Source organism: Alligator mississippiensis, chromosome 5 (assembly GCF_030867095.1).
Source record: "Alligator mississippiensis isolate rAllMis1 chromosome 5, rAllMis1, whole genome shotgun sequence".
NCBI lineage: Eukaryota > Metazoa > Chordata > Crocodylia > Alligatoridae > Alligator > Alligator mississippiensis.
Window position 1 is genome coordinate 152584694 of NC_081828.1, and position 12418 is coordinate 152597111.

Sequence of the window (12418 nt, forward strand, 5' to 3'; positions counted from 1 at the left end):
AGCTCCCTTGCACTGCTAGAGCATCTGACTTTCATTTTTGTTTTCCAGTTCAGAATTGGCCAACTTGTGGTAATTAGCAAAGCCAGTAATGTATTATTTCATCATGCAAATAGCAAAAAGTGTTTTATGTTAAATAAATACCATATTTACCTGATTCCAAGATGACTTTGAATTTAATATGACCCCACCCTGAGGGATCACCCTGCCACTTGTCCCATTGCCCCATGCCCTCTCTGCCTGCCCCTTGTTCCTCTTGTGCCTGTGCCTGCCCTTGCTGTCGTTTGTCCCCTGCCACCTGCCCCTCCATGCCTGTGCCTGACCCCCCACCACCTGCACCTCACCCCTTGCCCCCCCACCCCATACTCTCTGGAGCCGGAGCAGAAGGTAAGGAGGGGGGGACACTGGGGAAGGCAGGAAATGGGGGTTGCAGGAGGTAGTGGGAGAGACAAGGGCAGGGGAGACAGGCACAGTGGGGCAAGATGGAGCTTTATTTCCCTTATGCTGGCTGGAAAGAAAATCTTATCTTGGATTTGAATAAATACAGTAATTTTTAAAGGCTCACGTCTGCTACTTTTATTCCAGTGTAATACCTCAGTCAGCAAGTAATCTCATTGCAAGCAACAGGGACCATTCACTGAGCACCAGAACTGTTTCTGATTCCACTCACTGTTCTGGTATCTCCTTGTGTTTCCTCCTCTCAATGCTTTATCTTCAGGTTGTTTCTCTGTTTATCTTAGAGTGTGAGCTCTTCAGTGCATTGAACCATCTTTCAGCATCTTTTACAGTGCTAATTGGAATGGGACCCTAATATCTATGTACTAAATATAGGTAGGGGTAGGTATTTGGGATTCTCAGCCATTTGTACTTGTCTCTATTTTGGATTTGTGTCACAGACTGAAAACTTTTAAAATATGGGTAAAATTTAACCCCAATTCTGCAATGAATTGCATGCATTTGCAAAGCAGCAAAGATATGGGGATATAAGAAACTCCCCAGGAAGTTCACTTTCTTAATTCCTTCTTTGTTTGGAGGCCACAGTGCTTCTTGTGCCAAAAGTCTAGCAGTTTTGTGATATTTCACATCACTCATGAGAACCTGAGCTGTTTACAGTCTCCCAAATAAATTAATTCTTCGTCCCTGAGATCAAAGCTAATATCTCATTGTGACCGAAGGAAAGAGCACAGCCATTGACCCAGCCAGTGTATTCCTTGTTTTCCTGCATTAACCATTTTATCCAAGTCTCAGGGAAGGATTATGCAACAGGTGGTAGCCATACGATACTTCCCTTGAGTATGATAGGCTTGAAGCCTTTTTTTTTTTTTTTTCCGATTCACACTTTCCTTGTAATTTTTATATTACCCAAAACGTTCTTTTCAATTGACCAGAGAGATGTTTTTCTATTTGTTTTCATGCTGAAAAGAAAAAGTTTAGTTGAATGAAAAGTGCTTAGTTTTCAAGATTCTTTTACCATTGTTTTATATCATTGTTAAATGTAGGTAATTGTATCTCTGGCCCCGTTTTACAACAGGGTCAAATTATGCCCCTTTGTTTCACATGCAGAGTAGTCCTCTTTGTGCCAGTCTCTCCTTTGTACCTCTCCTCTGTGGCATCATGCTCTCTGTGAGGTCTGAGACCCATGTTGAGTGAGGGAATTGAATATGTGAGGACCAGGGAAGGCATGAGTAGCCTGTAGTGTGACTCTGGGGACACATAGAGACCCATGAGCTTTAATTATAAAAGGTAATACATATTCAGGCTGTATCACATTGTTCTCTTTACCATGTCTACTTCCTCCACAGCAACCATACTGCTCGGGGGGGAGACCCTGCCAGTCTCTCCCTTCATTGGAGCAATCCTTCCAGGTAAGCCAGGAGGAAGCTGGACTGTGTGTGACCGTGCAGGTGATCCCAGACTCTTGTGTGCCCTGGCATCTGCCAAATTTAGATTTATTTTTTTACAAATATCCTCTCTCCAGCCTTACTCCCCAAATCATTACTAGTTATTGTGAGGGGATCTCAGAAAATAGACTCCCCCCCAGTCCATTTTTCATCCCTGAGCTCCCTCATTGTGCCTTCACAGGCTTTTTCCCCCTTTAATCGATGACTTTCTCAAAAAGGTTGCTTGTTGCCAAAGCTTCAGGGTTTCTGGGCCCTGCTAGCTAGTAGGGAGTTAATTCTCTAGCTGCTCCTCAGACAGGTGCACAGGACAACTAATTGGGCCTGGAGCCCTGGGCTGGGCCTGGTCAGACGCTCAGGTGCGATGCGCAGGAAATTACCCAGACAGCCAAGCTAGGGCTGAGGGAGGCAGGGAAGCTGGCAGCACTTCTGTGGGCTGCCTCTGTTCGGCTTTCTCTTATAGGTACTGCACTCTGCAAACCTTTTGCTGAACCCTGAGGAGATCCCCACCCCCTTCCGACAGATTTCCTTCAGTCTCCTCACCCCCCACCAGCTTCTGGGCCTCTCTGAAAGAGCCATTGCCGAACATGTAGGTAGGTACGGCGTTAATGTCCAATAAAACATGGTGTCTCTTAGTAATGTAAAACATAAGCCTCCTACCGAGCCACACTCATATAGCCTTGGCTAATTGATCAATTTGCTGCCCCATTCAAGTTGTGGGTCCTTTTACTCTAAGGAGTGAGAAGCTTTCGCAAGGAAATTCTTTGCGCTTATTTCCATACTTGAAAGCAGAGCCGTTTGCATTCTGCACAAGAAGGCTGTAATTTGTGAAAGTGCTGCAGCACCATGGTATTGCTAAAAAAGTGGGGAGGGAGGAATGTAAATTAGCTTGTCTGACTCATTCTGCACATTTTGAAGGCTTTAACACTAAATAAAAAAGGGAAGGCAAGTGCACTGGGAAGTGTACGATATAGCGTGTCATTAACTGTATTCATATTAGATTCACTTTAAAGTGCTTGCCTCAGTGTTTTGCTTTTTGCGAAATGTAAATTCGACACGGGGTTCCATGAAAACTCCCAGTGTCTGTTTTTATTTTTCCTTTTGCATATGAAGCAATTTTCATTTCAAAACATGACTTCTTTTTTACTGTTTGTAGTATCCATTGGGGTGCTCCTCCCCCATATATTAAACACCTATTAAGAGACCTGGAAAAAGTACCTAGTAAGAGACAAATATCTGTCTCAAAGGGTTCAAAATCGAAGTATACCTGTAATGTCGCTGGACCGGTCAATTCAGTAATTAGTTCTAACCTCTGTAGCCGCACAGACACTGAAAACAGCCGAGAAACAAAAGGCCCAACAGTTCTCTACTATGCTGACACAGGAAAGAGTGCTTGCTAGTGCTTTTACTATATGGTCGTCCACACTGTCACTATCACCAATGAGGGAATGAATATAGTATGTGTTTAAAGAAAATTAATGCATATTTTTATTATAATATTTCTTTAAAAAAAAAATTTGGTAGTTTCTAATAAGCTGTTGTTCATACTTTTTAAGCTTTCTTCTTAACTTTCTCCGCAACATTTCATTTTTATAACTTTAATGTGATATCCCTCTCCCCCCCATAATTTGTGTTTTACAAGCATTTAGTGACTGATTTTTTTTGTTTCACAAAGCAGGGAAGAGGGCATTAAGACCCTGAGTAGCAGCCTGACACAAGTCATTGAGTTACAACCCTGAAAAGATGCATTCATTAGTTATCCTGATCTAAATAAGGCGCACACATTACTAAAAGGCACACACATTACTAGAATCAGTAGTTAGCAAGTATACTTTGTGGGGGCAGGGGTTGGAGTTGCAGTTTGAATAAACACATGTAGCAATGAACACAGTGCTACCACTCCCTAGTGTTAGAGTGAAGGACTCCCTAAAATAAGCAACCAGAATGCAAACTTTTTTTCCTACATGCCAGTGGCCCAGAGAATTGGTAGTAAGAAAGGCAACGGTACATGTATGGGCTTTGATAACCAAATAAACGCATCAAAGGGTCAGTTAAAACAAACTGTCAGAAACAGTTTATTTGTCAAGAAATAGTCAATTAGTTAAAAATTCTTTTCAGGAAATAGTTTATTTCAATGAATCACCAATTAAAAATATTTTAAAATTAGGGATTGTTCAAGGTGTTTTAAATTTATAATAGAAGCAAAAGAAAAGAAAAAGTCAATCTAAACAAAAAATTCATCCCATCTAATAGGCTGTCCTGTGCACGTCCTTTCACAGCACCTGATGAGGTGAGCTCAGGCTTACAAAAGCTTATGAATTGCTGGTTTTGTTAGTCTGTAAGGTGCATCTTTATCCTGTCTTCTGCCAGAATTAACAATGAAATATTTTGATTGAGCCAATACAGTTTTCTTTTTCTTCTTTTTTTTTTTTTTTTTAAGATTATCAGTCGGAACAAATTTTTTAATTTTTATTCCTTATCCTGATTTGAAATCAGGAAAAATGTTGAAGTTTCAAAAACTGTTGCAGGAGGAGAGAAGAAATTCCATCCAGTGGTGTATATCCAGCCATCTTTGCTTCAAATTCACCCATCCAGAACTGCTATTACCACCATGGATAAAAAGTTGTAAACTGAGATTGTCTTGTAACATTAGAGTCTTGACTGAGCTGTAAGCTCAGAATTACTTTGCATTATTAAAGGTCACAATTCAGCAGTCAGGCCAAGCTGTAACAGATCAGCTCTTAAAAGTCTGTGTGTGTGTTTTATCTAAGAATATGCTAAATCCAGGCATTGCCTGTTGACTATTGTTGCATCTGCAAGCTTGAATTCTCATATCGCTCCATTAATAACCTACCTTCCTTTCTTTGGTTCAGTGGTTTGCAAATACTTCTCATATACTGTTATGAACCCCATTGTGGTCTAGCGGGGTTCATGAGGTGTTGTACATGTTTTCTTGAGTTTGTTTTAGTGATAAGGCATGATTGATAGCATCAAGCCATATTTAGCTTTATTGTCCTTATGCTGGAATGCATTGTGGCATTTGATTTAAAATATATTTCTTAGATGTTTTAATAGGATCAGGATTGCACAATATGATAACAACTTTCAGGTGGTAAACAATGAGTTTCCTTGGCTGCCGGAAGGGGCTTGAAGCCTAACTGGCTTGAAGAACAACAGTCACTAAGAATTAACATTTGACATGAGTTTACTCATCTCCTTTGAAGAAGTACTTGGAGAGTGTGGAGAGACACAACACTTGAACCATTACAAGAATGTCACTGTTTGAGAACTGGTTCACAAATGTCCCTGAATACAAGTGTCCATGCACAAATACACTGCTAAGGGTTCTAAGTAAAACCCTTGTCTTTTAGAGATTGCCTTGCTGCCAAAATACCAGCAGGGAGTGGTAGAGTACCCAGACCATCATCCCTTCCAGGGGCCAGTGCCCAGAATTTCCCCAGAATTCCCCTAGAGGGGGGCAGGTGGTTGGAGTGGAGGGGATTGCCAGGTGTTTGAGAGCTCTGTGGCCCTTTGCACATGGTTCCCAGGGAGCTGGATGCTCTTCCCCTCCCCCTCACCCCACAAGAACTCCCCGGCTTTTCCAACCTTTCAGGTAGGGCTGCTTTTAGGAGTGCAGCAGAGAGGGTAAAGAACATTTAACAGGCTAATTCATTCCACATTGGACACGGAATTGAGAGCCATTCTATTCTATTAAGTGCTGTCTGTGCAATGGCTCTGTTCCCCCTCAACACCACTACCCAGCAATTGGCAGGTATTTACTGTTACAAGAACAACACAAACAGGAGACCACAGCCCCTCTTTTCCCCCCACCCCAAACCTGGCTATCCCCCCATCCCAAATAAGCCTGGGATCCCTTCCCACGGTCCCTAGCAGGGAAGTGAAATTGACACAGGCTTCTGCTTCCCCATGTCTGTGGGAAGCGATAGATCTTTGGGACGTAGAGTCCTGGTTGTATCCCAGAGAGCCCCAACTGTCCTTCATGAGTTTGGGGACTGGGGTGAGGAGCCTGAGGGGTACTTGGAGGACTGAGCAGATGGTGGGTGTGTCTACGCAAGATGCTACATTGCCATAGCTCATCACTCTGGTGACATAATGTCTAGAAATAGCCATGCAGTGCCAGGCCTGCGCAGTCAGGGGTACATGTAGACGTGCCCAGTAGGCGCAGAATGAATGCGGTGTCCACTCATAGCACTGAACCGGTTCAAAGAGGACCAGCTCAAAATAGTACTTGATTTCTCCCAGTGTGCTTTTGAAATCTTCCAGGAAGTTTAAACTGGACTAAAGTGGCCTATGTGTCTGAACTCTTGGTGTTTTTAAGTATATTTAGGACATTTTTAAGTGTTATGTCTATCCACACCCTGGGGCACAAGAACCAGGCCCTTCCAGACCACAGTGAATTTACATTTTAAACAGAGGGACCATAAGAATAACACCTGGCTATTTAGCCTATTGGGGGAAGGACATTTCTCCGAGTGGGGAAACTAAGTGAGAGAGAGTATTGTTAGGATATCAGATTAGCAATCTAAGGACATTTATACACGTACCTTTTTGTTCCATGACCACCGGGGATCCGCCACTTCGGAGCAGACTCAGTTAATTGAGTCTGCTGTGCCCACAAGCTGACGCACACTGCACTGCACCGTGTGCAGTTGTATAAGCAGCGAAATGCATGTCAGCGCACAGAAAATGGTGGCGATGCACTTTTGACTAAAGCACCTCCAAGGTATTTTAGTTCAAAAGCTCACTGTTGCCATCTTTTTCATGCTGATGCACATTTCACCGTTTATACAACTGCATGTGTCGCAGCGCCAAGCCCTTTTCAAAGCACCCAGCACTGCAGCGCTTGCATGTGTAAAAAAGCCCTTAGTGTCTAAAAGGAGGCAAATATTCTCCGTCTTTATTAAATCAGGGAAGGTTTGTATTCTGGTAAGTGTGTACTTTGGGTGGGAAGGGGGGACATCAGGTCAGAAGGGGCTCCCTGATATTCAAAAAGGTAACAAAAAAATCATACTTAAGCTTTCCTTGCCTTTAGAGCAGGGTTTGGTCTTCAGTTTTCCTGGTCTAGGGAAACAATAGAGTACTTCAGCAAGTGGACTAAGTAAAGCAGGCTTGCCGGAGAAATTGCAGAAGACCCTGACGGAAAAATCAACTTTGCTTTCTATCCTCTTGAGTGGGGTAAGAGCTGCATTCTTAGATTTAAGATGCAGGGTAAGAACAGGTTTTTGTTCTGATACTTTCTTTGTTTATTCTTCTATTTCTGTCTTGAGCTCAACATATGATTACTGATTTCTTATGCTTGTTCTTGTTTTTATAATAAATCCTTTTGTTGTCTTTTGACTCACTAACTGTCAGTATTAACTATGATCTCAGTACACTTGATCATACAGGCGGGCGTCTTTTCCAAAAGAGAGGAGTCTATCTTTTCTGAGTGTGTGACTAGACAAGAGTGAGATTGTTCTAGGTGCCAGATTCCCCTCTGCTAAAAGCTGGCCAGACCTGGGTGAGACGGGTATAGCTGAGGTGCCATAGGTCAGGAAGAGGTGACCTTTGGAGCATCTCGGTCTGTTTTTAATTGTCAAGCAGCAGACAGCAGAGAGGGGTTTAGAAAAGGGCACTCCTGAAGGTATGAGTGTTTCTCAAAAGTGTGCACAACTGTCCTGGGGGTTGGGGAGTGTCACATATACTACATGATTTTATGCTAGAAAAAATTGAAATAAGTAAAAGGGCACAGCTAGGTTTAATATCAATGGGCTTTGTGATTTTTATTTATTAAAAAATTATGCTCAAGGTATCCTCCATAGACAGCAATTAGAAGTGATGGTTATTTGTTTTGGATACTGTATAAATACAGAAAATGAAACATCTCTGCTCCAGAGGGACAGCAGAAGCAAAATGATTTGTGATTGCCTTGTATGTAAAAACAGATAAATATAGCAATGGATTTTGTCAGTTACATGGGTTGCGGTGGGTTTTGTAACAGCCATTTTTGGGGCATCCACCGGTCTGCTTGTGTACTTTTACATATGCTCCAACTCATTCTGATTAGAACATGCCAGAGCAAACTCAACTAGTCAGAACGCTCCAGCATGCTGCAGCATCTCATGTATTCACTCTCTCACATTTCAAAATGGCAGCAGGGGCACTTTAACTAAAGATTGTCATGCGACCTTTAGTTAAGACGGACAAGGTTCTTTGGGTGAATCTGATTCCTTTTATTAGACCAACTTAAATAGTTGGAAAAAAATTTCTTAGCAAGCTTCTGGGTTTAAAACCTTTCGTCAGGCTGAGAAAGCATCTGCAGCTGGTGTGCGCTCTTCCTGGATGGAATGAATAGCAAAAGAGGCCGGAGGCTGGTATGCATGCAAGAAAGCGAGTCGGTGCATGCATACCAGCCTCTGGCCTCTTTTGCTATTCATTCCATTCAGAAAGAGCGCACACCAACTGCAGATGCTTCTTCAGCCTGACAAAGCATTTTTAAACCCAAAAGCTTGCTAAGAAAATGTTTTTCCAGCTATTTAAGCTGGTCTAATAAAAGGTACCAGATTCACCCAAAGAACCTTGTCTGCCTATGTCCTTAGACCAACATGGCTACAACCTACAGACCTTTAGTTAAACCACTCCCACCACCATTTTGAAACACAGGATGCTGAATACACAAAACACTCCCTCCCCTGCACCCTGGAGCACGTGTATAGGCACCCGTTGATGCCATCCGAGTTTTCTTGGTATTTAAGATGAGACAACATTAAATATTGTTCTAATTTAATTACTCCATTGTTTTGTTTGGCCCTATGGTCTCCCCTTTCCCTTTTCCAACCAGTAGTAGCCACCACATTTTATTTTCTACCTGGACTAGAATGTTTTCTAATGTTTCCGTGACAGTCTTGTACAGGACAGTTCCATGCTTCTTGACTGTTGACTGGAAGTGTAAATCAGTGTAGTTCTGTTAACTTCATTGGAGAGATGCTGATTCACCCATCTGAAGATCCGGGTCCCTGACTGGGATTTCACGCCATGTGTCTTCTGGATTGGATGAACTGTTAATAGAGGTGGAAAGGAGATCAGGGTGGCATCTTAGAGACTAACTGGTTCAGAGAGGCTTACACTTTCATAAGATGCTATGAATGGACTTTCAGAAAGCAGAGGTTCTAAATAGAAGGTGGTTACCACAAGACATGGGGTGGTGGCAGAGACCATCAAATAAATACACGGAAACTCTTCCCAAAGAACAGTTCTGGAAAGGATTTCAGAACATTTACCTTTATGTAAGGAGAGTTTTCCCCAAGGATCTATGAAAATGTGCTCACTTAAGGAAAATGGCTGGTTGTTGCATACATTTGGAGAGTATTTTGCACACCAGTAATCCTGCAAGTCAGGTAAACAGGATGTGGCAGAAATCAGCATATGTACTTCCTGCCATATAAGGCTGGGAAAGAAATCCAAAGATAGTAAAGAAATTCAAGCTGTTTGCTCAACTTTGTCCTACTACATTACAGAGTATAGTTTGCTAACGTGTCACATTGAAAAACACTCATGTTTACAACAGCCCTGGAGTTACGGTACTGGAGCATTCTGTTATATGATAAAGATTTAACTCTAAACCAGAAAAGCAGAAAAAAAAAGTGCCTCTTTCCAGCACTCCCATGCATGACACTCTTACTGTGAACACAACTCAGTACCGCTTGGTTAAAAAATATACAGGATGCTGGCAAAGCTTTTGCCTTCTGGTGCCAGAGGGCTGCACAGAAAGTGTAAGAGGCTGTCTTTGTTAAAAGGTTCATAAGCTTCTGCTACATGCTGCTTTCTACACACACAGCCAATTAAGTTTAGCCACAGTGGCTGCCCAGAATCATTTAGCAAAACCCAATGTAACTGACTAAGCATTGTCTGTTTCTTGGAACTTAATTGCAAACCACAACAGGCACCACAACTTCAAATATGAACTGCAGAGACAGAGCAACAGTCTCAATCAGCTACAGTGGCCTCTTGTTAAATTTTATTGTGAATGCTAATAGGCTGAATATACCTGCCTTTCACATGGAGATCTGGGTCAGATCTGGTTTAGAGCTGGTACAACTGCATAACTCCATTGACTTCAGGCAGAAGGTAGAGCACAGTGGTACCTTAGAGACTAACTAGTTCAGAGAACATGAGCTTTCACAGGCAGCAATCATCTCTGACTGCCTCCCCCCCCCCCCTTGCATTGCTGTGACTTGCCACTGGAGGGCTGTGGGGAATGGCCACACATTAATGGAACACAAGCTGGATAACATGGATCAGAAATTAACCTGTCCTAGAGCGGTGCAACTTTAAGCCAGCTAAAGCATGCTTAAAACTAGTTTTAGGTGTTAAAGTGTGGACAATCCAGGAGTTAAGAGCTCCAGGAGCTGCCTAAAACTTATGTGTAACAAGACTTTTACTTCATCAGATGTTATAAAAGAACTGCTATGAAAACCCATGCTGGCTGAACCAGTTAGTCTCTAGGAGTATTGGCAGATATTAATTTAATAGTGCAATGGGATCTGATCCCAAATTCCCAACAATCACATGTCCTGACATGCCACATGTGCATGGCAGGTCGCATGATTTCTGGGATCAAGGATAAAATATCTGATATATGGGATCACAATTGTAGGTGCCACACATGCACACCAGCAAGTTGAAAGCTGCACAGCATGTAGCTCAGCATGGGGCTGTACAAAGTGAGACTTTCAACTTATGAATGTGGGTAGAGCCCTGGATTGTAATAAATGAATGGTATGCCACATTATTGAACATGTGATATGTTACCATTTTCTTGCAAGTAACATTTTAAGGTGTGATAAATGTAATATCTGCCAGGGATCTAGGGTTGCACCTGCCTGACTTGAAACTAATGCTGTTAACTACCTCTGTCCATTGACTTCAGTGAAGCAATACTGATTTACACTAGCTGATTTTCATCTCACTCCTCTTCCCCTGCTTTCTACTTACTAGTCTATTTCAGGAATATGGTTAAGAATATAGATAGTATTTAAGGGTTGGATTCTGTTGCTACTAAAGTCATGATGGTTTTAAAATCAAACCTATCATAAAAAAAAAAAAAACAACCAGACTTGAAAAAGGTAGGCAAAGTAAATCTCACAAGTATCTTCTTCTAAAGGCACTTGGCCCATAAACTGTGCCTATAGTATGAAACACTACAAGTGGACAAGTATGTTGCCTGAAGGAGAGGAGACCTGAAATATTTGGAGATTGGGGGGGGGGGAGATTTATATGCAGACAAATATTGACCAGTAATCCTGTTTTTTTTGATCAGTGAACAAGAACTGCTATATAATTGTGACGGTGGTATAGAGCTGTAATAAACATTGCATTCAGAGGGCCTGCTGTTTTGTCCCAGGTCTTATTTTATATTACATCACATTCTCTCGCTCTCTCACGTTTCATCATGTGGTCCGAGCAAGCGGTTTTATGTTATGAAAAAAATCTTCTTTCAGAATGTAGTTTCCCCAGATATAGTTTTCAGTTAAAAAACAAAAACAAAAAAACCCAGAATTTTTATCACTTTCATGCAGTGTCATATGTTTTTGTGGCCCCTTTTTCTCAGCATAAAATGAGATAAATCCAGCTAAAGTAAATGTACGGAAAAAAATTGATTCACACCCCAGGGCTAGAAATGGAGAGTGAGACTTGTAAAATGCATCCTGAATACAGACACATTAAAATTTCTCAAACAGTGAATTTAAATGTAGATGGCTGAGAAGTGTGTTAATTACATTAGGGATTAATGAGGTGGTGTTTATGGAGTAACAACTTCACTGCACTTGTTTCCAGGAGTAACTCATTGAAATGAGCCTGAAGATAAGAATGCTAGACTGCATTGAGAGTTGTATTTGCCTTTATCAAGTAACAAGTATCTTTGAGAAGGCAGATAAGAGTAGAAGGAAAAATGACTACCCAAATAATTAGAAAAAATGTCGGAAGCTACCTAGTAATACCTGCCTTTATGCAAGTTGCTGCCACAGTAGCAGTAAGCTTAGTTGGGGGGCTGTTGAAGTTAAAAGCAGACCTCCAGTTGATCACAGTGTTGAAAGATCTGGATCCTATTGCTTAGTAAACAAAGAGAAACTCTGTCTGTGCTCAAAAAAGGCTCTCTTCAAAATGGATTACTTCATCTTGTGGATATGAAAGATGTTGGGCAATTGGAATTAATGCTTTACGTTACCATTTAATAAAAAATAGAAAGCCTTGCGTGATGACTTTTCAGGTGCAGTCAGAGTTACAATGATGTGCACAATAGACAGGAGGGGTCTAAGGAGCTGGTATGGGCTCAACCAGCCCTAACCTTCTACAACTGTTGAGCACATCAGATCTGGAGGAAGAGTTCAAATACAAGAAGCCCATCTCAGTAGTTAGCAGCTTTTGAGTGTGAGACAGACCTCTACTGCCTGGTCACATCAGGAGGCTTGACCAAAGGCCAGAGCCTGCTCATCTGACTGCAGTTGGCCCAAGCTTTCTGA

General features: G+C 41.9%; 1 long non-coding RNA gene across 2 annotated transcripts in view; it reads left to right on the forward strand.

Moving 5' to 3' along the window:
• Positions 1-491: 491 nt before the first annotated feature.
• LOC109285818 (uncharacterized) overlaps positions 492-12418 on the forward strand; it is a 108846-nt gene continuing 96919 nt past the window's right edge. For both annotated transcript variants that reach the window (XR_009462598.1, XR_002093678.2), the window contains exon 1: positions 492-2488. This is a non-coding gene — a long non-coding RNA (uncharacterized LOC109285818). The remainder of the gene's footprint in view (positions 2489-12418) is intronic.